At 45.5% G+C, this 23,192-nt stretch overlaps 1 long non-coding RNA gene across 1 annotated transcript; it reads right to left on the bottom strand.

Annotated features, from left to right (window-relative positions):
• Positions 1–5,397: 5,397 nt before the first annotated feature.
• Positions 5,398–15,005, bottom strand: LOC309664731. Its single transcript, XR_014266010.1, has 2 exons — positions 13,098–15,005; positions 5,398–12,796 (listed from the first exon to the last, which is right to left on the bottom strand). It is a non-coding gene; the product is annotated as an uncharacterized lncRNA (long non-coding RNA).
• Positions 15,006–23,192: the final 8,187 nt, after the last annotated feature.

Here is a 23,192-nt window from a genome sequence, read left to right as displayed (position 1 = left end):
ACATCAACAGACAAACCCAAAATGGAAAAACCATTTTGCAGCCTGACTCACCAACCCTGAGGAGCCAAGGAACAACTGTCCAGCTTGGGGCCAAGGTGGGGGGGTGGTCAGCTCCAGTGATACCCGCTGCAATGGAGACGGCTCTCACCACAGAGACGCAGGGCAAAGCTCTGAAAATGCACTGAGCCTCAGTGCAGACCACCTAGGTGAAAGAGTCAATGAGATCCTGAACATTGCCCACTGCGAGGCATGGCCTGGGTGATCAGAATAAGAAACACAAAACTCACAGTAAGAAATACATTTTACATCATGGTCCTGTGCAGGCATATGTATATTTAAATAGATATAACAACACATAGAGTGTAAACAAAATAATATCCTTCCTGCACGTGTTAATAACTGCAAACACCTAGAGCAATTCCTGTGCCCTAGAATCTAAACATTTTATAAATAATAACTTATCCCTACGAAGTGACTGCTATAGGTATATAATTATACCTATTTTATACATTTTGTAGATGAAGAAAGTGGGGCTCTGATTCTCTTGCATAATTTGCCCACAGTCCCAGAGCCAGAAAATGGCAGAGCCAAGAATCAAATCCAGCCAGATCCATTACACTACTACATGTCGTAATTTCTGTTTGATTCTGTCCTGGTTGGAGACCTGCTACACTGAGTTCATGATCACTAAAGGATCTCAGTCTACAATTTGAAAAATGCAATTCTAATATGTCCATGTGGATATGTCCTTCCCACAATACTGGGTGTGATTCTAACTGGGGTAGAATTTTTCATTTCTTCTACCACTACCAACCCGATTACTCAGCACCCTACTAGACCCACTTTATCGGTAGTCCCCAGTAAAGACCTTTAGAGTTGACTGAGAAACAAGTGCATTTCAGAAAGCTGTCTTTAGTGATGGTAAAAATAAAAGCAGTTTTTAGTCATCCGTATGTGCCAGGTTGGGACCAGGGATTTCCATTCATCGAATCACGGCATCTCATGGGGATCTCTGAGTGATGTATTATTAGCATCCCCTTATCATCACTAGTACAATCAAGGTTCAGAGAGATGTACCACCTTCTCCAGTATCACCAGGCTAGCAGGTGACAGCCTCAGGATTCAAGCCCAGGACTGCCTGTCAACTCCATTGTGGGCTGAATGGTGGCCCCCCAAAAGATGTATCCACCTGGAAACTGTGAACGTGAGCTTATTTGGACAAAGGGTATTTGCAGATGTAATTAAGGAGCTCAAGGTGAGATCTTCCTGCATTAAGCATGTGTACTCTAAGTCCAATGACACCTACCTTATAAGAGACAGAAGAGGAAGAGACAGACAGAAGAGAAGTCCATGTGAAAACAGACAGAGATTGGAGTGATGCTGCCACAAGCCAAGGAATGCCTGGGGCTTCCAGAAACTGGAAAAGGCAAGGAAAGATTTTCCCCCAAAGTCTTCAAAGGGAAAGTGGTCCTGCCAACACCTTGATTTCAGATGTCTGAACTGCAGAACTGGGAGAGAATAAATTCAGTTGTTTTAAGCACAAGTTTGTGGTAACTTGTTACGGCAGCCTTGGGAAACTAATATAAACTCCTACTTCCTTGAACTCTCAAATTTCCCCAGCTTAATAGATGCACCTCATCCTTGTTTCAGGAGGGTCTTCTCACCCTTGGGGCCAGTAGGTAAGGATTTTATCTTTGTCATTAGAAAGACCTGGCCTTGAGTCTCCACTCCACCACTTCTTGATGGGGTAATGTTGGACAAGTCCATTTACATGAATTTCAAAAAGGCAAAACTAAGATAAGGTGATTAAAGTCAGAAGAATAATTCCTTTGGAAGGGCCAAATGAACCTTTGGAGTTCTAGGAATATTCTATGTGTCAATCTGGGTGGTGGTCATATGGAGTACACTTATATAAACACTCACTAAAGTGTACACTTGACACTGATCCAATAAGTACACTTTACCATATATATTGTATATGTTGCACCTCAATTCCCAAAAATATTTTAAATAGATAAATCCAGCAGCAAAGATGAAATGGAGGCCTGGATTGTTAAGTTAGCATAGTTCTTAGCACAGAGTAAGAATTCAATACATGTTCAGTATATTTAATTATTATCCAGTGGCTTTCAGGAAACTAAGGGTGTGCTTCAGGGCGAAGAAGCCCCTCCCTTGCCTCTTTGGGTGTCTCTAGTTTCCTCAGCTAATCTAGGGAACCTGATACTTCTCTGGGGATCAGTTCAGAAAGACTATTCTCTAAGTGCCTTAATATTGGTCCTGAAACCCGACTCATGAATGGGCCTGGAAAGTTCCCAGCAGGACACCATTGGTTTGCTCTACGATGTAAGTCCTAATCTCTTGCCCCTGAGATTGCCGTGACAAAGATATGTAACATTTTCCTATGCAATGGGCTTGGATTATCCCAGGGATAATGGAAAGGTATTTTTCATCTTTAGAGTGTTAATGAATATAAATGGGATTCACAGCCCATTTCTCTGCTTTTTCTTCCCTCTGGGAAGTGAGATCATAGGAGGAAAACTTCCAGGGCAGGAAGGGAGAGGATTCCTTGTGTTCAACCCTCCCACTTAAGACATCTCCAAGTATGGGAACGACTTCAGCAAGCCCAATGGCTTCCCTTTCTGCCCAATTGGTAATAAACTCCTCCAAGTAGAAAGCAATTGATTTATCACATTACAAGATTTTTTAGCTACAAGGAGTTGCCAACCAACAAACTTTTCTAAGTGAACCAGGGACCCAGTGAATGCAATGCTAACACACTTTTCTAAGATAGAATACTTCTCTTTCTGCTTGTGGCTTTCTTCTGGGCAGTAGGGAAAGTGTTATCTTGATCCAATTTAGTCCATCTCTCAGGGAAATAATTCTGCCATCTTCCCCCCTCTCATGCTTCGTTTATGGTGGATTAATTTCAGGACCCAACAAGTTCTCTTTCTCCTCTGGTCATTTACATGTCATTCACTGTACCTGGAATATGTCTCTCCTCTCTTTTTCACCAAGGAGAGTTGAGAGTCGCTAAAAAGGGGGGGTACCAGAAGGAATCCTTGTGGCAATAAAGTGTTCTGATCTGAGTAGATCAATGTCAGTATGTTAGTTGTGATCTTTGACTAACATAGTAGAGATGGTGCCATTGGGGGAAAATTGGTAAAGGGTAGACAGGATCTCTCTGTATTATTTCTTGTAACTTTATGTGAATCTCCATCTCAAAATAAAGCATTTGATTTTCTTAAATCTCCTTGGATAGCCTAATATGCAGTCAGGGTTCAGAATGAACACTCCGGCCCAACACCACCCAAGAGAAATTTCTGTGATGCTGGAACTCTTCTATCTGCATTTTTAATACAGTAGCCACTAGCCTTAATAGCTGCATGTAGCCGTTAAGCTGTTGAAAGGTGACTAGTGTGACTGAGGAACTAAATGTTTAATGTTGATTAATTTAAATTTAAACAGCCACATGTGGTTTCATTCATTTGCTAGGGCTGCCTTAACAAAGTACCACAAGCTGGGTTGCTTAAACAACAGAAATTTAGTCTCACAGCTCAGGAGGCTAGAAGTCCAAGATCAAGGTCTCAGCAGGGTTGCTTCCTACTGAGGGCTGTCAGAGAGTATCTGGACTTGGCAATATGTGTTTTAAGAGAGCAAGCCAACTCCTCTAAAGCAGAGGGTTGGGAAAGATGAGTAGAGATAAAGCTGGAAAGATAAATTGAGGCTAGACCACTGATCATTTAAGGAGCTACCTGAAAGATGCCTCTTGTCCACAGTGCCCTGGGCTAGCCCTGGACCTAGATTCAAGTGAGATTCACCATCACTATCATCAACACCATCTTACTCACCTTCATCATTATCACATCATTATTTGCAACATTACAATCATCATCACCACTGTCATCATCACTGATATTGTTGCCACCACCACCATCATCAACATCACCACCACCATCATCATCATCTTCTTCTTCATCATCATCATCATCACACAAACCTCTTCTGAGGAACTCTGACTCTGTGAACTGTGGCTAAGAGCACTGGGCTTGAGGGTCAGACAGATGAATTTGAATTCCAACTTTATCACTAACCGTCTGTGTATATTTATATAGATTCCAGAAGTCAGTCTCTATAAGCCTCAGTTTCCTCATCTGGATAATGTGTGAAGCTCAAATTAGAAAAATGAATGAGAAAAGGCTCTATCAATACTAAGCAGTGAACATATTCTGTTCTCATTAATATTATTCTGGGTCTTCCCTATTCTACCTTGCACCTGATTTCCCAGGAATATTACCCTAAAGTCGTACCTCAACTCCTGTGACACAGTTACAATCTCAACATCTCATTGCCCCAGTGTTGTGGGAAAAATATGGTATTGAATCCTCCCAAGCTCTGTGACTTCAAGTGAGTTACCTTCCCTTTCTGAACCTGGTTCCTTGTATAGAAAAAGAGATGATAATGTTGTTGTGAGTATTCAATGAGATCATGAATGTTAAGTGCTGGGCGTATTGAAGGTACCTCATGGATGTCCATGCCATGTCCCTCATTACTCCTTTAAGGGCGGCATTAACATAGGACACCCAATATATTGGGAAAACAACAACCTGAAGAAAAAAACTGACTTGTGCTTGTTCAATCAAGGAGGCCCTGGATGAACTTAGACCAGGATGTAGGTCTCCTGACTTCAGACCAGGGACCTCTGGATTAGATCACAGCAGTCGAAGAAGAGAGTTACCCCCTCTTTCCTCATTTTCAGTGTACGAATGAATAAGAATTCCTGAAAGAAAACTACTGGTGCAGATAGCTCTTAGGAGAGAGAAGGGCTGCCAACAGCTGGAGACACAGGGAGGGGGAGAAATAATGTTATCTACCCCAATACACATACAAAAGCATCAATTCATCTGTGCTTGCCTCAGTTACAGATAGAACTTTCCTTTCCAACCAGAGTCGCTTCAATAGCCAGCCTAATGTCCTATGGAAGGAATATGTGCCTTGCATGCATGAGCTGTTATCGATTTCCCCACAAAGGCCAATTTGGGGACGCCAGACAGCATGCACAGAAAAGTTAAAACGAAATGCTAGCTGAAGTGTTAGACACCAAGGGAGCATGTTTCCATCCATTGGTGGGTAAATGGGAGACTGGGGCATGGATTGCTGGTTAATCCTCTCAGGCAGGGAGGCAGGCTTCCAAGCCTGCCATGTAGATTGTGCTCTGGAATGGCACAGTGGGAGGGGATGGTGTAGGGAGCAGAGAAGAACACCAGTCTAGAAATAGGGAGACCTGAATTCTAGTCCCAGATCTGCCAAAGCTTACCTGAACCCTTTAAATCAATCCAGCTCCCCAATGAATCATGCACAGAACAAAGGAAGTTGTGTAGGATAAAAATGATCACAACAGGTGGATGGACCTAGAGTCTGTCATACAGAGTGAAGTAAGTCAGAAAGAGAAAAACAAATACCGTATGCTAACACATATATATGTAATCTAAAAAAAAAAAAAAAAAGAAAAAAGGTTCTGAAGAACCTAGGGGCAGGACAGGAATAAAGATGCAGACGTAGAGAATGGACTTGAGGACACGGGGAGGGGGAAGGGTAAGCTGGGACAAAGTGAGAGAGTGGCATGGACATATATACACTACCAAATGTAAAATAGATAGCTAGTGGGAAGCAGCCGCACAGCACAGGGAGATCAGCTCGGTGTTTTGTGACCACCTAGAGGGGTGGGATAGGGAGGGTGGGAGGGAGACGCAAGAGGGAGGAGATATGGGGATATATGTATATGTACAGATGATTCACTTTGTTATAAAGCAGAAACTAACACACCATTGTAAAGCAATTATACTCCAATAAAGATGTTAAAAACAAAATGATCACAATCACTGCTACTTATTAGTAATTGCTTTTATTCATCTTTTGAGCTCCTACTATGTGCCAGGCACTGTGCTTGGGACAGATATGGTCCCAGCCCTCTCAGTATGTAGAACCTGACAGAAGAGACCAGGAGTAAACTTTTAATTATATCTCCTATAAAATCTATATTTATATCATTTCAGATTGAATGGTGGTTACCAGAGGCTGGAAGCTAGTGGAAAAAGGAAGAGGTTGGTAAAAAGGTACAAACTTTCAGTTACAAGAAAACTGAGGTCTGAGGTAAGGTATATCCTGGTGCCTCTAGTTGATACTGTATTGTATAACTGAAATTTCGTGAGAGTAGAACTTAAGTATTCTCACACACACACACACACACACCAAAGAAAGGTAAATGTGTGAGATGATGGATGTTTTAATTAACTCAACTGTGGGAATCCTCTCACTATGTATACGTATATCAAATCATCACGTGGTACACTTTAAAGATATTACAATTTTATTTGTCAATTATACCTCCATAAAGCTGAAAAAAAAGAGTTAACTAGGCAGAAAAGATTGGTGGGAGTGCACAGAGAGAAAAATAAGATGACAATTTTCAAGTAAAGGGAATATCAGACCCTATGTTGAGCTCTTTACTTACATAATCATATTTTATTCTTACAACAATTCTTTGAAGTTGGTTTCATGATTATCCCCAATTTACGAATGAAAAGCAGCGTCAAAGATGGATAGGTCAATCTATCTATGTGATTTTCATAAGTGGTGGGCTTGGGAAAATGGGATTTGAACCCAGGAATGCTGGACTTCAAAGCTTTATTGTCTTGACTGCTACACGCTCCTCTCTCCCAGACCACTTAGATCATCCTCCTGTTCTTCCTGGTCCTCACACTCAAACTCTCTCCCTCCCTGAAATTAGCTATTGTGATATTAAATTAATACTGTGTAATAAACAACCTCAAAATGCTAGTGGCAGACAGACCTAGAGATGATCATACTAAGCGAAGTAAGTCAGAAAGAGGAAGACAAATACTATACGATATCACGTACGTGGAATCTAAAGTATGATACAAATCAATGTATCTATGAAACAAAAACAGACTCACAGATATAGAGAACAGACTTGTGGTTACCAAGGGGGAGAGGGGGTAGAGAAGGGAAGGAATGGGAGTTTGGGATTAGCAGAGGCAAACTATTATATATAGGGTGGATAAACAACAAGGTCATACTGTATAGCACAGGGAACTATTGATATATTCAATATTCTGTGACAAAACATAATGGAAAAGAATACACATATAACTGAATCACTTTGCTGTACAGAAGAAATTAACACAACATTGTAAATCAACTATACTTCAATAAAAATTTTTAAAAAGCAGCTGCTTCTAGGAAAACAAAAAAAAATTTTTTTAATGCTAGTGGCTTACAACCTTTGTAGGTAACCAAGTGTTCAGCTGGGATCTCTGGCCTCAGTTGGGCTTGATGCCACCCTGTGGGTTGAGTTCATGTATGTCACATATGTCTTCATCCAGGAACCAGAGGCTACCTATCCTTTGCAATAGTGGATTACAGGAGAGTAAGAAGCCAACCTAAATCATGCAAGAACATTTAAAGCCTCTATTCATATCGTGTCCACCAGCATTCCATTGGACAATGCAAATCACATGGCCAAGTTCAAAAATATTGGATGGAGAAGTATATTCTGCAAATTACAGTAGGAGATACTACAGAGTCACATGGTAAAAAATATGCATGTATAATTGGTTTCAGTTATCCAATCTACCATACACTCTGACACCTTGGCTCCTGAATCCTGCTTCAGACCCTCTGTAGCAGAGATTGGCAAAATGCTCCCCCAGTTTCTCCTTTTCCTCCTGAGAACGCTACTAATCTACAATTTCCAAGCTTCTTTTCTTCTAGGTGGGACTGTGTGACTTCTTCTGGCCAATAGGATATGGGCAGAAATGATGTTTACATCTTCCAGGTCTGACCCTAAAATTTGCCAAGCCATCCTCCCCTCTGTCCCTCTCCCATGTCTGCTGGCAGGTGACCTGGTGGAGAACTTCAAGGCCTGAAGTAACCACTGGGTGGAAAAAACTTAAGTCTCTGCATCTTTGCTTGAAGGAGAGGGCTCAGCAGAGCCCACCTGACCAATAAGAGCCAGAGTGGGCTTTATGGAAGCAAGAACTAAGGGTTTGTGTTAAGCCTCTGAGATCTGAGGATTGTTTGTCACAGCAGACAACTCTAACTAATACATCCTCCTTCTCCTTCCTTGGTAGCCTGGGCCAGACCCTGGTTCAAACTTTCCCAGCCTCTGTGGTAAACTGTGCTTGATGATGCTCTCCCAGCCTTCACATCAGGGAAGAGATGAGAAGGAGCCCCTGGTCAGAGCTGTGCTGAGCTTCCCCATCTGCAAAGGTACCGGATGACTCCTTGGGACCCCTCTGACTCTGATATTTGCCCTTTCTGAGACCACAGTAGGGGGTTATACTTGACAGTGAGTTTGAGGACTGAAGAGAGGTCTACTGAAGGGGAAGGCTGGGGTTGGGGACACTCCTGGGAGAGGACTCGTCTTGGAGAAAGAAGGACCCAGGATTATCAACTAAACAAAACCCTGGTTCTCAGAGAGGAGTGATTCTGCATATACGTTGATGGCTGTCATTGGTTAAGACCAGCCTCTTGGGCGCATGTTTAAACCCTAAGGAGTGAAGAGGTTATGGGTTAAGAAAACGAAAGAGCTGTTCACGAAACCCTGTGGTGCATCGGGACCCCAACAACCTTCCTTTGCCCTCCTCCCCCTCCGCAGAGGGTAACCCACATGAGGAGCAGCCCCCACCTCTCCCACCTCACCAGAGTCCACTCCCACGGGGGATACTCCTCCTCCAAAGTTGCTTGTTCCAAGTTCCTTTAAGGAACCCTCTCAACAGGCAAGAAGAACCACTGACCAAGTTCTCTGACTGGAACAATTCAGTGAAATCCCATTTGCCACTTCCTGATGGATATCACTTTTGTTCCTCTCCACTGACAAACAGTGAGAGAACATCAGAGAGTGGGGGGTTGAGAGGATGGCCAAGCTCTGGGGGAAAGAAAGTAGAAAAGAAAGAGAAGCTCAAGGAGAAAAGGAGGCAGAGCCCCCAGGGCAGCCATGGAGGAATAAAAGGTGGTACAGGGAGCCCTACCGGACCTGAGAGGTGAGCAGAGCATAGGGCTATAGAACCCGGAAGGGGTTGTCAGAAGATCTCGCCTCATGGACCCCAATCAACCCTGTCTCAGGGATGGCTCTTATGTCATTGAGTGTCCTGGGTAAGTCATGGCACTTCCTTTAACCCAAGTGTCCTCATTTACAAAATGATGCACATAAACCTACCTCACTGGATTATCCTACAGAATGAGATTCACTGGATGTGAGGTGCCTGGTGCAGAGCAAATGCTCAATAAGCAGCATCAATGATGATTACGATGATGGTGGTGATGAATCAGGGGTTCAACTTGAGAATGGTTGACTCCATAGCCCCCATCCTGAGGATACTTGCATGTTAGGCCTCAGCTGTATTTATGGAATGAAAGCTTATTGCCCCTGATGAAGTGAGTCAAAGTACTGGGAGCTAAGTGGAGGAAATGTGTATTTTGTCAGTGACCCTTTCCTATTTCAGAATCATGGTATGCAAACTGCCATTTGAGAGTGGATATATTAATACAGGTAAATAAACCTTGTAATTAGCATGTAGAACATAGCGATTAAGATTCATCTCACACATTGTAGAGATGACATTAAGAGCTCCAATTTTTCACCATTCCCTTTATCTACACACCGTGACATATGACTTTGTAGGCCCTCTCACTGTAGAGATGGAGTCTATTTTCCGTCCCTTGAATCTGAGTCCAGCCGTGCGAATTTCTTACAATGAGGTCCATGTAACAGTGTGCCCATTCAGAGCTTAGGCCTCAAGAAGACTTGCGTACTTCCACTCACTCTTGGACCTCTGTCATTCTTATGAGGATATGCTCAGGCAATCCTGCTGGCTCCACAAGAAGGATGCGAGGTCCTGCAAGCAGAGCTGCCCCAGTGAAGCAGACTCAGCCCAGCCCAGATAAAGCAGAGACCCCAACCAACCACAGATGCATGAGACAGCCCAGCAAGCACCAGCCAAGCCCAACCAAGATCAGCCAAACTTCAACCATCCCAGCACATAAGCAATAAAGTCTTACATGCCACCGAAGTTTTATAGCTGCCTGTTATATGGCATTATTATTGTAGCCATAACAAGACACATACTAATATAGCTCCATTAGCCATGGCCATCTGGAGTTTTATGCTAAGAAAGAGTCACATCCAGGCTAAGTAGAGAAGAGTATTGTAATGGATTGGTGATATCTACCATGGGCAGAGAAATAAGGTGAGACAACATAAGGAAATATATTTTCCATCTCTGAATGGAATTTAGCAAAACAGATATTTTGGTTGGAGATGATTTTGCCTTTCTACAGACCCAACCTCTCAATAAGAATTACAATAAAAATAAAACTTAAAGGATCTGTTGATTTATTTGTAAACACTCTTGCCTGGAGTCAATTTTGAGATGGATCAATCACACTTTGGACATCACTGGTAACTGACTCTAGCATCTTTTGATCACTTTGTCCACATTTTTATGCATTTTCTGCTCTCTCTCTCTCTCTCTCTCTCCAACTACAAATCATGACCAAGATGGTTCAAGATTCCATAATCATATTCTCTTAAAACTGACAAGAAAAAAAGGCACAATAAGGCTGATCATTGACTTATTGACTTCCAATCTCTGAAGCTCTTTCAGGGAGCAGAAAGGACAGACCAGGTTTGTGTGGCTCCAGAGCGTTAAACCATGAAGCCAAGCTTATAGGACAAGTTCTGCTTGATGTAGGGAAAGAACTTCTTAACCACCAGAGTGATTTGAAATTGTATTGGGATATCTTGTGGATAGGAAGCTCTTGGTCACTTAGAGGCATTCAAGAGAAACCTAGGTAATAATCTCTCTGGACTATTGTAATGGATTTCTTTATTAGGCAATAGGTAATTTTAGATCTATTGATTACTTCATTGAAAACATTCCTTCAAACAAAACACTCAACATTTTTGTGTGCCAGCTATGGGTTAGGCACGGCACTTCATGCCACATGGTAACTAAGGATCATTTGATCAGTAGCTTCTGAATCTCTTTGGGAAATTAAGGACCATGGTTATAAATCCTTCCCGTTCCACTCATATAGTACAGTCAAAACTGAACATGCAATATCAGACACTGAAAAAAGTAAAAGAGAAGTATCTGTTTGAAAAGACATCTATCTGTAGACAGGAAAAAAAAAAAGAAAAAGGAGGAGAAAAGACAAGACAGAAATGGTACCCATCTCCCATCCTCAAGGCAGAATGCAATTGCTATATGACTGTTGTGACTGGTGTTGGATATGATGCTAATTTGCCCTCTCAAACCATTACTTGACTCTACTGGACCCATGTTGGGTTGTCTGGCATATTCTTCTGGGGGAAGATGCCGAGTTGAGTTGGGTCTCTACTCCACCATGAAATCAGGCATCATAGAAACTCTATGCTCTGAGGCCAACCCCCTTAGGGTGACCCCACCACCACCTTTACCATAGCTATGTCCCTCAGGAGAAGACAAACTTCTTCTGAACAAGGGCCCGAGGCTCTTATATCAAAAGTCAAGGACAATCTCTCATTGGATGGTTCCTCTTACTTTGGGAAAGAGAGTATGATTATTAGTAGAAATCCAAATATCGCTCTGCCCATAATTTGCTGACCAGCACAAAGTTGCCTCATTCAACAGACATTCTAAGCCAAAAACAAAAAACAAAAAACCATGCAAAACCCTGAACCCTAAACACGATTAGTATAACTACTCCTTCTTATACTCCATGGGAAGAAAATACAACTGCCAAGTTTAAATCTCCAGCCCAGCCTGCTCTTGTGAGAAACAGAGCCATATCTCCAGCTGCCTACTCCAGATTTCCGCTAGGATATCTGAGCGCTACAACAAGTTCAAAGTCCAGCATATGATCTTTACCAAAAAATATTTGTCCTTTTCGGTGTTTCTTATTCAATGAGGGGTATCACCATAAAAATAATAATGATTAAGTGCTAAGTGCCAGGCACTTTTCCAAGCATCAACCTGGGCCAATTCATTTAATCCACACATCCATGGGGTAGGTACCAATCGTGGTTCCATTTTTCACATAAAAGAAACAAATGCCTTGCCCAAGATCACCCAATGGTGGAGCTGTCTCTGGAATCTAACCCCATAGCTACTGTGTCCCACTGCCATCTTCTGCCACATTCCTTGCAAACTGGAAACCTAGGTGGCTTCTTGACATCTCTCCCTCATCCCCCACTTCCAGCCCCACACAAGACGTGGTGATTTGACTTCACCTCCTTAAATCCATCCATTTCTCAATGTCTTCACCACCACCACCTGATAGTCTAAGCTATCATCATCTTTCACAAGGCAAAAGCCTCCAAATTGACTTCCCAATATCCATGTCTGCTCCCCCACCTGTGGTCCAGGCTTCAGTCAGAGTGGCCTCTTCAGAATGCCCATATGATCATCTCTTCCCTCCCCTCCTTAAACCCCTTCAATGGTTTTCCATTGGGCACAAAAGGTAGACCAGCCTCTTTGGACTCCTTGCCACTCACCTCCCCAGTCTGGTTCTCACCACTCTGAGCTCCAGACATACTGAAACTCTTTCGTTTGCAAACATGCTAAGCATTTCTTCTGTTCAGAGCCTTTGCATATGCTGTTCCTATTCACTGAAATGCCCTTTCCCCTGCTGCGTCCCTCTTCAAACACTTCACTCTACCCACTCTTCAGAGTTCACCACCAGGGAGACTTCTTCCTTTAAGAAGTTGTTGACCCTCCCAGGGTCAGATCTGAACCTACTTTTTTTTTTTTTTTTTTTAATTTATTTTTGGCTGTGTTGGGTCCTCGTTTCTGTGCGAGGGCTTTCTCTAGTTGCGGCAAGCGGGGGCCACTCTTCATCGCGGTGCGCGGGCCTCTCACCATCGCGGCCTCTCTTGTTGCGGAGCACAGGCTCCAGACGCGCAGGCTCAGTAGTTGTGGCTCACGGGCCTAGTTGCTCCGCGGCAAGTGGGATCCTCCCAGACCAGGGCTTGAACCCGTGTCCCCTGCGTTAGCAGGCAGATTCTCAACCACTGCGCCACCAGGGAAGCCCTGAACCTACTTTTTAAAAGGTCTTAGACCCCCTTATACTTTGCCTTTCCATAGTTTTTTATTGCATATTTGTACCTTTATTTGATTTTTATCTGTCTACCCATTAGACTGAAGCTCCAGGGAGGAGACTGTATCCATTTTGTCAACCAATGGGTCTCAGCCCCTAGCACAGTATCTCACAAGTAGTAAGCACTCTAAGAGTGTTTGGATACAGGTCAAACCAGCAAATGCATGTCTATATGCCTGCATGAAGGGAAGACCATACTCCACGGGAAAATTCCCAGTACACATTCTAACAGCTGCTTTACCTTTCTACGTTCTTGAAGAGTTAGATGATCATGAAGAAAACTTGACATGGGCCCTGCTCTCCAAGGTGTTGACAACGTCCCAGGAGAGGCAGACAGCTCAATGGTCATGAGTCAGAGTGTTTACCTTCCACTGGAGTCCCACACCACGTGCCAGAAAAGCACAGGGCACAAGCACGTGAATTGTGCCAGGTCAGTCAGGGCAGGCTTTGAGGAGCTGGTGATATGGCAGCTCAGTCTTAAAGATGGAGAAGCTGAGGTCCACATGCTCAGTGGGAAAAAAAGGTGAGGAGGGCAGCCCTGGCCAAGAGGATAGGACAGGGGGAGGCATTGGGTAGTCAAAAGCTCCAAATAACTGCAGTGGGAAGTGCCCAGAGGTAGTAGATATGGACCAGAAGGGCTTCTAATGTCCCTTTGGCTGGATAGTCTACAATTTTGTCACTTTTAACAGCATCTCTGGGAGAGCCCAATCACTAATAGAGTTGCTGCCCTAAGAAAGCATGTCGCCCAGGGTCTGAAGAGATAGTTAGCAAGAATCTCTACAACCCTGGCCAAGTTGCACGCAGACTACTGCATTTTGTTTGGGGGCACCTCATTACCAGGCCAAAGCAGACAAATTGAAGGGAGTTCAAAAGCGAACAAGAAAAAATGATTAGGGGAATGGAGAAATTGATCTCAGCCTAAAGATTAAAGGAAATAAATGTGTGTGTGTGTGTGTGTGTGTGTGTGTGTGTGTGTGTGTGTGTGTGTAAGTGGAAGCCAGGAGGGGCCAGGGCAGCAGCCTGCAGCGTGTGTGCAGGGGAGGAGGACCGGGGTGGAGGAGGGAGTCTGGGACAGAACCTGGAGGCTGGCCTGGGGCCAGGGCAGAGGTGAAGATAGGAAAGCGGGCCCCCAGCTTGGGGGTGGTGCTGGAGGCAGGGCACGCGCACTTGCAACAGAGGAGCCCTCCATCGCCGCTGCCAGGACCTGCCTGGAGATTTGCCCCCAAACTGAAGGGCTTGGCGAGGCTCCCTTAAGGACCCCTCAGTCATGGGAAATCTGCCTGGAGAGCAGAGAGCTCAGAACAGCCTGAGGCAACAGACAGCCCTGGATTTGAATCCACTTTCCGCCACGTTCTACCTGTGCGCTGCTAAGCAAGACCCTCAGTGGGCCTCAGTGTCCCCCGAGGAGGCTCAGCCCTCATGGACCCAGGCCGCTGGCTCTTACCACCCTCAGAGCCCTGCTCGGCCTCACCACAGCGGTAGCTGGGGGCCCATTTTCTGTTCTTGCCTGGGCCGGAGCGAGGCTCTGCTGGGTTCTGACAGGAGGCCTACATTCCGTTCACTCGCCTCATCTCTCTTGGCCTCAGTCCTCAAGTCCTGTTAGAGACCTGGCCCTGCAGAGCACTGCGTGTCACCCACACGACCTTGCAGGCCCTGGGTGGCCCACCTCCCCACCTGGGGTTAGACTCCCACCCAGGACCCACCACGCAATATCTGCACGAACCCAGGCACATCGCTTAACTTCTCTGGGTCCCTGTTATCCATCTGCCAAACAAGCACAGTAAGACCTGCCGCTCTGGACCACTGCGAAGGCGGAGTCAGCCGGCGCGTGTGAGACGCCGAGCACAGAGGATGCCACACGGCTCTCACTCTGTAATGGCCACTGCTCTTATTGGGGGGGTGGGGAGGGTCTCTGCTCCTTCCCTCCACGCATGGCTCTCTTGGGCCACCAGGCTCAGGCTAGACACCCCCAAGGCACCTGAATCCTTCGTGGTTAGTGTTGACATCAGTCAACCTATTATTCGCAGCTTCTGAGGACTGCATCTCCGCTCCCATTCCCCTTCCACCTATCTCCTAGGCCTGGATCACGGTTCTAAGGCACACCTCCACCTCATTTGGCCTCTGTGTCCACCGCACGTCCACATGTCGGTCTTCCGAAGTGCAAGGTCCAACCACGTCACTCTCTCGATTGTTTCTCATTGACGGCAATAAACGTGACTCTTACAGCCTGCCATTCAAGGGCCCTGAGCTGGCCTGGCGCCCCTTCCTCCCTGTGTCTCTTGCCATCTGCTCCTCCACCCCCGCCCATCCTGTGCACACACACACGTAGCCAACCCTCCGGCCTCAGCTAACTTCCCTGAATGTGCCACGTGCCCCTGCACTTCCTGGCTTAGCTCATACTGTCCCCATCGCCTGGAATGGCCCAACTCGCCCACATGGAATTCATAACAGGTTACCCCATCCTCCAGGCTCCCCCAGCTCCTTGTTTACATCCTAATCATTTATTCTCTCATTCGACAAATAGGATGGAGCTTCTACCTTGTGCCACTGGGAGTTCGGAGACGATGCATCTTTCTCAACGAGGCTGTGAGCTCCTTGAGGTCAGGAATTGATTGAGCCTCTTCATCTTCGGGTCCTGGAATGGATCTTCCACAAAATGGAATGGGACGCGCTTCATAAAAGCAAGAGAGAGGATGACACAAAGCAGAGACTTCGCGGAATCCATGACTGTGGTATGACGGGTGTCAGGGAGGAGCCAGAAGGGAGTCTGGAACCTGAACTTGGAGAGCCTTGAATGCCACACTCAGAAATTCCATTTTTGTCTTGTTGGCATCAGGAGCATTACAGAGCTGCTTCCATGGCCCAAAGGTGCCACTTGCTCTCTGTGTCTCCGTACATGCTGTTCCCTCTGGGTAGAACACTCTTCCCCTCGCTCCTCAACTGGATAACTCCTCACCATCATCCCACAAGACTCAAAGGCAACATTGCTTCCCCAGGAGGCCCTTCCTACCCCTTCCCCTGGATCAACTCCAACGCTCCTGTCTGATCATGAACTGCTCTTATTGCTTGCTTCATGCTGGTGTGGCAGAGACTGTGAGACCCAGAGAGACCCATCCACTTTGTTTCCTGTCGGACCCCAGACCAGCCAATATCTGGCCCCTGATAAAGGAAGAAAGGAAGGAAGGATGGAAAGAAAGAGGGGTTGTCAAATCTGTGCTTTGAAAAAACCTGGGAGCTGTGGGGAGGGAGTCCAGAGACACTGAGAGACGAGATAATCCTATGGCCTGGTGCCTGGATGTGAACGCGGGGAAGGCATGGAGGCTGTGTCACAGGTTCCTAGCCTGGGCGTCCAAGGAAATCATCCCCAAAGGGTGAGTGTTCAATGCTGCCACCAGTTCCTATTTAGTTGCTGACATAAAGCATCCTGGAGAAACAAAGGCAGAGCCAGCCATCAGAGAGGTGCCATTGCATGGGGTCTAGCAGATACTGCCTTGAATTGAGTTGATTGAAAGTTGGGGGCAGTTGATCAGACAGTTGTAAGCTCTCAAACCCGGACGGACTGTAAAAACGAGCAAGGCCAGGTGTCTTCCCTCACTAATGAGGGCACTGAGGCCCAGAGAGGGAAAAGTCTTTCCCAGGGCCACACAGCAAGGCGGGCTCCACTTAGGTACTTTAGTCAACATAGCAGCCCAAGCCAGGTCCTATCCACCTCCTCCCAGAGCCCAAGAAAAAGTAGGACCCGAGTCCAACCATCAGCTGAGTTTCACCCAGTTTTCCCTCTGGCATCACAAGATGAAGGCCCCTGCAGTGAGGAGGATGCCCTGCCCAAGGGGGACAGATGACAGAGAGTCTGTCTGCCTAACTCTCAGACTCACCATCAAACACATTATTGGAGTCCCACTGGCCTCCAATATCTGCTATTATAGGGATGGACCAACCACAGCCTGGAGACCACACTCAACCCACCACCTGGTTTTGTAAATAAAGTTTTATTGGCACAAAGCCACGCCCATCTGTTTATGTATTTTGCATGGCCACTTTCACTCCAAAAGGCAGAGTTGTGTGCTTGCAATAGATAGCATGTGGCCCATGAAGGCAAAAATATTTACTCTCTGGCCTTTTAAAGAAAACATTTGCTAACTCCTGGCCCACGTAAAAGAAGGTAGCTTGGGCCTCTGGGTCAGACAGAGCTTTGAACACAACCTCTGCCACTTGCCAGCGTAGACAAGCCCTTAGACAAGTTAAATCAGAGTTAGACTACGGAGAAAACTCTAATTCGAAAAGATACATGCACCCCAATGTTCATAGCAGCACTATTTACAGTAGCCAAGACATGGAAGCAACTTAAGTGTCCATCAACAGATGAATGATTATATATACAGTGGAATATTACTCAGCCATAAAAAAGAATGAAGTAATGCCATTTGCAGTAATATGGATGGGCCTAGAGATTATCATACTAAGTGAAGTAAGTCAGACAGAGAAAGACAAATATCATATGATATTGCTTATATGTGGAATCTAAAATAAGACACAAATGAACTTAATTTACAAAACAGAAACAGACTTGCAGACATAGAAAAGAAACTTATGGTTACCAAAGGGGAATGGGGGTCGGGGAGGGATAAATTAGGAATTTTGGATTAGCAGATACAAACTACTATGTATAAAATAGATAAACAAAGTCCTACTGTATAGCACAGAGAACTATATTCAATCTCCTGTAATAAACAATAATGGAAAAGAATATAAAAGAGAATATGTGTATATATTTTTATGTATATATGTATAATATATCTATACATGCATATATATAAAATATATATACATATATATGTATAAAATATATAATGTATCACTTTGCTGTACACCATAAACTAACACAACATTGTAAATCAACTGTACTTCAATAAAATAAAATTTTTTTAAACAGAGTCATACTGGAATAGAGCGGGCCTCTATTCCAATTAGATGTCCTTGCAAAGGGGGCGTATTTACATCTGCAGAATGGGGAGAGTAACAGCACCTACCTCACAGGGCTGTCATGGAGATGACAAAGTGCTGCGCTCAGGGCCCTGCAGAGAAAGAGAGAGACCGAGAGACAGAAACGGAGAGGCAAAGAGAGGCAGAGAAATCAACAAGTGCCAGGCGCCATTGACTCCACACTCGGCCACATCCAGCTCTGTGTTTTACACCCCCGGAGGCTGCTTCTTTCTTTTGTCTGTCTTTCCTTCCCCTGAGCTGCAATCAGCCTCCATTCCATATATTCCCACGCTCTCCAGTGTGGGCTCACACCTCTGCACCCATTGCTAACACGGCCGCCTCTCCACCCACCAAAAGGTTAAAAGCAGCAGTCGCCACATGCAGCCGAGGCTGCCAGCGCTGGGAGCGAGATCTTCTGTCAGCATTTCCTGAAATTCTTTTGGAAGTTTGACCGGATTAAGGGGATTATACATTAAAGCATTATTACAGCATTCACAAGGGATTTTCAAAAGACTTTACACCATAATCTATTTGTCCTGTTACATAAAACTCGCGTTAATAGGCTGATGGCAAGGGGGAAAAAAAAAATTATCTGTGGAATCAACAACCTTATTTTTTGGTAAATACATTTAGCAGGCCGGGCTGGTCATTACAGCCTGCAGACCCTTCCATGGTGCACGTCAACAGAATTACCCCTCGAGAATGCATTTGCCAATTAAGCTGAGGGTTTGTCTGCGTCACCAGCCCACTGATGTCGGGGGGGGCAAGAGAGAGAATGGTAGGCTCCCATTCTCCCCAGCTCACCCCCAAGTCCTGCTGACCCAGCACTTGCGTCATCCCTGAGTCCCTGGTGCTGGGCGGAGGGGCGGCCGGTGGGAGCTGGATGGGCTCTGTGCAGCACTGCATCCTGACTTCCCTGGACCACAGGAGGGGCGGCCCTGGAGAGTGCATAGGCAGAGCGCAGCCTGGATCACTCCATGGGCATAGACACAAGGGGCTCCTTTCTTTGTGCTGCTGCCCTCTAAGAGTTGATAAAGAGCCCTCCATTCTGCTGCCTCGAGAACATAGCTCGTTTCTCCTGTTGGCACCTACCCACTCCTTGCAAACTGTAAAGAATAAGGTAGCCTCATAAAAAAATAATAGCTTACACTTAGGTAACATTTGCTGATTGCCAGGCACCGTACTAAGCGCTTCACGTACATTCACTCAGGATTTGTCATTCACTCGTTTGACAATTACAGCAGCCTTTTGAAGTAGCTTCTCGTATTATTCCCATTTTGCAGATGAGGAGGTTGAGAGGCAAAGAGAAATAAATGTTCACCCAAGTTCATACAGCTGTTAAGTAACAGAACTGGGATTTGAACCCAGCAATCAGGCTCCAGAGTCCCAGCATGTAGCCAGGATCCTATATGCATCAAGTTATACAGCTAACAAATATTCACAAAGGTTCGCCTACTGAGCAGTCACGGAGTGTCTAAGAACTTGTGTTATCGCACTTGATCCTCGCAGAAACCCTTTGACATAGATGTTATTACATAGCCCCATTTTTATACAGGCATACCTCATTTTATTGCACTTTGCTTTACTGAGTTTCACAGATAGTGCGTTTTTTTACAAATTGAAGGTTGGTGGCAACCCTGCGTTGAGCAGGTCTATCGGCGCCATTTTTCTAACAGCATTTGCTCATTTCATGTCTCTGTGTCACACTTTGGTAATTCTCACAATATTTCAAACTTGTTCATTATTATCATATTTGTTATGATGATCTGTGATCAGTGATCTTTGGTGTGACCACTGCTACTCTCTGAAGGCTCAGATGATGGGTAGCATTATTTAGCAATCAAGTATTTTTTAATAAAGGTATGTACATTGGGATTTTTAGACATAATGCTTTGCCCACTTAACAAACTACAGGACAGTGTACACATAACTTGTATATGCACTGGGAAAACAAACATTTCATGTAACTTGCTTTACTGCGGTATTTGCTTTATTGCCGTGATCTGAAACTGAACGCAAAATATCTGCGAGGTCAGCCTGTATAAAGAAACTGAGGCTGAGAGAGATGAAGAGGCAACTGGCTCTAAGTCACACATCTGGCAAATAAAGGCTAGTGAAATTTCAACCCAGGCAGTTGACCCCAGAGCCGAGATTTATAACCAGACTCAGAGCACAGGGCCCTCTTGAACTCAAAGCACGGCCATTACGTGATGCTCAGGCATATTAATGACACCCCCAAGGCCTGTCCTAGGCCCTGGAGATGAAAGAGGGAGAAGACACAGCGCCAGGAGGATGTTGGCCAAAGGGCTGAGTGCTGACTGTGGCCCAGCACAGAGCAAGGACGCCACACACATTTGGTCCACACTTGGCTCTAAGCTCCTGGAGAGCACAGTTTGCTGCTCTGGCTATCACCACCATCGTCCCAGGCTTAGCCTGGAGCCTGGCCTAGAGTTAGATCCTTGTTAAATGAATTATTGAATGAATGCCCATTTTAGAAACCAGGAGACCAAAGTTCAGACAGGTGAGGTGACCTGTCCAAACTCACACACCTAGGACATGCTAAGCTAAGATTTGAGCTGGTTTTTCTCTTCTTCCTTAAGTTTGTTTACCTTTGGTCACAATCCTCCCTGCCCATCCTTCTCCCTAGCACACACATGTGCAAGCACACACACGTGCAAGCACACACACATACACACACCCCTAAGCTTTGACCACAGCAGACCGATTTGCACTGCTGAAAGGCAACCTACTCTCTCACCACCAGGCCTCGGCATAAGCAGTTCCTCTGCCTGGTACACACTTCCGCAAGCTCCTTTTCACCTGGCTGATTCCTACTCATCCTTGGAGTCTCACAATAGCTGTCACCATCACTAGGAAACCTTCCTTGGCCTCAAATTTGGGTCAGGTCATAGGCCCCTTCTCTTGGCTGCCACAGCTTCCTGGGCTCTCCTGTCTGTTAACACCCTGCATGGTAATTGCCTGCTCCCTCCAGACTGGACCTCCTAGACATTGGGTCTGTGGTCTGCCCACCTTCAACCATCCACGCCTGGCTTTGGGCTTTAATAAATAGATGCTGAATAAGTGAACACAATCTAGCATTTTCTCAGCATGCACACACACACACAAACACACACACATATACACAATGTTACTTATTCATATATCAATTTGTGTCTTTTCTTCACTGTTAATCATATTCATCATCTATTGTGTAACAACTTATCCTGAAAACTTAGTGGCTTAAAACATCAATATACATTTTTATTATCTCACACAGTTTCTATAGATCAGGAATCCAGGGGCAGCTGAGCTGGGTGGGTCTAGCTCAAGGTCTCTCGTGAGGTTACAGTTAAGATGTTGGAGGGGGATGCAGTCACTCCAAAGGCTCAACTGGGGCTGGAGGATCTGCTTCCAAGATGGCACCTCATATGGTTATTGGCAGGAGGTCTCAGTTCCTCCCACATGGACCTCTTGGGCTGCTTGAGTGTCCTCATGACATGACAGCTGACTTCCCCCATTGAGAGCAAGAAGGAAACCAGTTTTTATGACCTACACCATCACACACCATCATTTCTGCCACATTCCCTTCATTAGAATAAAGTCAGTAAGTCCAGCCCACACTCGGAGGATGGGGGGTGGGGTATTAGGCTCCATTTGTTGGAAGGAGGAGTGTCAGCAGACTTGTGGACATATTTCTAAACTCTCACGTTGCCCTAGGATACCAGAAAGAATGAAAGGCCTTTTCCCTCGTCCCCTTCCCTATAAGCAGCCAAATCTTAGGATTCTGAATCTGAATGCCCTTGCCAGAGAAGATTTTTAACAGTCTGTATTTCAGAGTACAAAACCAAAATCACTCAGAAGATAATAACCCTCACTCCTCCCCCTTCACCAACCCTACCCCTTGCTGTGGATGGAGGAAACAGAAATATCAGACCCTGGAAGAGAGAGGAGCATCTCCAGGGCTGAATAGGGACAGGAATGGGAGTGTGAATTCTTCTCCCCCAAAATCCGACTCCGAAGTGTGGCAGAGCCCTGCCACGGCTGACACACCAGGCCCCATCAGAGGGTGCCGTGGGATGCCCATGCAGTGGGCTAAGGACTGAGTGAGGCTCACGGTAGCAGTGGGGGTCTCTGTGGCATAGCCCACCATCCACTGGAAGGTCACCAAAGGGCCCTGGAGTAGACCCCTGGGAGCCCAAGGGCCCGCCAGACAGCAAGACCAGGCCCGACCCTGGCATCCTGACATCAAAGCTGCTCCAACACCTTAGAGGCCATCGGAGACTAAAGCCCCTTCCCCATTTCTAGGCATCCAGAGCCCATGTAAGCCCCCCACCCCGCCCATTCTAATATGCCCAGGGAAGGAAGGATAGGGGTCCCCTCTGCAGGTTGACCTGCGACAGAAATTCACTCCACCCTCAAGAGAGGGGCTCAGTGAAAAGATGTAATTTGTTTCAGAACAAATAAAATGTCTGAACAGCTTGTTCAGCCCCATGGTCCTTGTTCCTAAGCTGTCCTGAAATTCAAGCAGCACTTTAATTACACAATAAACTCCAAAAAAGAAAATACTGAGGAGGGAAAAGAGCTAATATTTACTTAAGCCCTACTGTGTGCCAGGAAATTGATGTGTGTGATCTCATTTAATCTTCATGAAGGGAATTCTTATTCCCATTTTACAGCTGGAAAAGGGACTGGAGATTTATCAAATGCCTTCTCTGTGTCAGGCATTTGCCTGCAGCTGTGGAATCTTCCTAACAACTCTTCTATGCGGAATTATTTTCCACATATTACAGATGCGGAAACAGAGGCTCAGAGAAGTTAAACAATAGCCCAAGACCACACAGCGATTGACAGAGTCGGCAGCCCAGGGTATGGCTGACTCTGCTGGGCAACCTTTCCTTGCTGAGAAATATTCAAGAAAGACTCTCTTGTTAGCATGTCATCATCTGTCTTTAAAGTCCCCCATCAAAAGTCATCTACGGCCACCCCATGCCTGCGTTCCCAAGGAGTGTTCCAGGAAGAAGGGAGATGGGAGAGAAGCTCCCAGCATCTCA

This window comes from Balaenoptera physalus, assembly GCF_965194825.1.
Source record: "Balaenoptera physalus genome assembly, chromosome: 7".
Classification (NCBI taxonomy): Eukaryota; Metazoa; Chordata; class Mammalia; order Artiodactyla; family Balaenopteridae; genus Balaenoptera; species Balaenoptera physalus.
Note: the sequence above shows the minus strand (reverse complement) of the source record. Positions and strands in the feature narration are given on the sequence as shown.